The sequence below is a fragment of the Musa acuminata genome, unplaced genomic scaffold (genome assembly GCF_036884655.1).
Source record: "Musa acuminata AAA Group cultivar baxijiao unplaced genomic scaffold, Cavendish_Baxijiao_AAA HiC_scaffold_662, whole genome shotgun sequence".
NCBI lineage: Eukaryota > Viridiplantae > Streptophyta > Magnoliopsida > Zingiberales > Musaceae > Musa > Musa acuminata.
This window is the reverse complement of record NW_027020898.1, coordinates 215,001-217,500: the sequence shown is the minus strand read 5'-3', so window position 1 is coordinate 217,500 and position 2,500 is coordinate 215,001.

The window sequence follows — 2,500 nt, the reverse complement described above, 5'->3', positions numbered from 1 at the left end:
GTTTTGCTCCGCTCTCGACGGTCACCGCGCAATGCAAGAACAGGCCAAAAACTGGCCAAAACGGCCCAAAAACGGGCCAAAACTGGCCATTTTTGGCTGCGCGAGCGAGCGGCGAGCGGCGGACAGCGAGCGAAGCGAGAGGCAGCACCGTCCCTGCTATACGAAAGCCCCATCCAGCCCTGTGCCACCCGGGGGGTTCCAGGGTGCTGAGATGGCTGACGTTTTGCTCCGCTCTCGACGGTCACCGCGCAATGCAAGAACAGGCCAAAAACTGGCCAAAACGGCCCAAAAACGGGCCAAAACTGGCCATTTTTGGCTGCACGAGCGAGCGGCGAGCGGCGGACAGCGAGCGAAGCGAGAGGCAGCACCGTCCCTGCTATACGAAAGCCCCATCCAGCCCTGTGCCACCCGGGGGGTTCCAGGGTGCTGAGATGGCTGACGTTTTGCTCCGCTCTCGACGGTCACCGCGCAATGCAAGAACAGGCCAAAAACTGGCCAAAACGGCCCAAAAACGGGCCAAAACTGGCCATTTTTGGCTGCACGAGCGAGCGGCGAGCGGCGGACAGCGAGCGAAGCGAGAGGCAGCACCGTCCCTGCTATACGAAAGCCCCATCCAGCCCTGTGCCACCCGGGGGGTTCCAGGGTGCTGAGATGGCTGACGTTTTGCTCCGCTCTCGACGGTCACCGCGCAATGCAAGAACAGGCCAAAAACTGGCCAAAACGGCCCAAAAACGGGCCAAAACTGGCCATTTTTGGCTGCACGAGCGAGCGGCGAGCGGCGGACAGCGAGCGAAGCGAGAGGCAGCACCGTCCCTGCTATACGAAAGCCCCATCCAGCCCTGTGCCACCCGGGGGGTTCCAGGGTGCTGAGATGGCTGACGTTTTGCTCCGCTCTCGACGGTCACCGCGCAATGCAAGAACAGGCCAAAAACTGGCCAAAACGGCCCAAAAACGGGCCAAAACTGGCCATTTTTGGCTGCGCGAGCGAGCGGCGAGCGGCGGACAGCGAGCGAAGCGAGAGGCAGCACCGTCCCTGCTATACGAAAGCCCCATCCAGCCCTGTGCCACCCGGGGGGTTCCAGGGTGCTGAGATGGCTGACGTTTTGCTCCGCTCTCGACGGTCACCGCGCAATGCAAGAACAGGCCAAAAACTGGCCAAAACGGCCCAAAAACGGGCCAAAACTGGCCATTTTTGGCTGCACGAGCGAGCGGCGAGCGGCGGACAGCGAGCGAAGCGAGAGGCAGCACCGTCCCTGCTATACGAAAGCCCCATCCAGCCCTGTGCCACCCGGGGGGTTCCAGGGTGCTGAGATGGCTGACGTTTTGCTCCGCTCTCGACGGTCACCGCGCAATGCAAGAACAGGCCAAAAACTGGCCAAAACGGCCCAAAAACGGGCCAAAACTGGCCATTTTTGGCTGCACGAGCGAGCGGCGAGCGGCGGACAGCGAGCGAAGCGAGAGGCAGCACCGTCCCTGCTATACGAAAGCCCCATCCAGCCCTGTGCCACCCGGGGGGGTTCCAGGGTGCTGAGATGGCTGACGTTTTGCTCCGCTCTCGACGGTCACCGCGCAATGCAAGAACAGGCCAAAAACTGGCCAAAACGGCCCAAAAACGGGCCAAAACTGGCCATTTTTGGCTGCACGAGCGAGCGGCGAGCGGCGGACAGCGAGCGAAGCGAGAGGCAGCACCGTCCCTGCTATACGAAAGCCCCATCCAGCCCTGTGCCACCCGGGGGGTTCCAGGGTGCTGAGATGGCTGACGTTTTGCTCCGCTCTCGACGGTCACCGCGCAATGCAAGAACAGGCCAAAAACTGGCCAAAACGGCCCAAAAACGGGCCAAAACTGGCCATTTTTGGCTGCACGAGCGAGCGGCGAGCGGCGGACAGCGAGCGAAGCGAGAGGCAGCACCGTCCCTGCTATACGAAAGCCCCATCCAGCCCTGTGCCACCCGGGGGGTTCCAGGGTGCTGAGATGGCTGACGTTTTGCTCCGCTCTCGACGGTCACCGCGCAATGCAAGAACAGGCCAAAAACTGGCCAAAACGGCCCAAAAACGGGCCAAAACTGGCCATTTTTGGCTGCACGAGCGAGCGGCGAGCGGCGGACAGCGAGCGAAGCGAGAGGCAGCACCGTCCCTGCTATACGAAAGCCCCATCCAGCCCTGTGCCACCCGGGGGGTTCCAGGGTGCTGAGATGGCTGACGTTTTGCTCCGCTCTCGACGGTCACCGCGCAATGCAAGAACAGGCCAAAAACTGGCCAAAACGGCCCAAAAACGGGCCAAAACTGGCCATTTTTGGCTGCACGAGCGAGCGGCGAGCGGCGGACAGCGAGCGAAGCGAGAGGCAGCACCGTCCCTGCTATACGAAAGCCCCATCCAGCCCTGTGCCACCCGGGGGGTTCCAGGGTGCTGAGATGGCTGACGTTTTGCTCCGCTCTCGACGGTCACCGCGCAATGCAAGAACAGGCCAAAAACTGGCCAAAACGGCCCAAAAACGGGCCA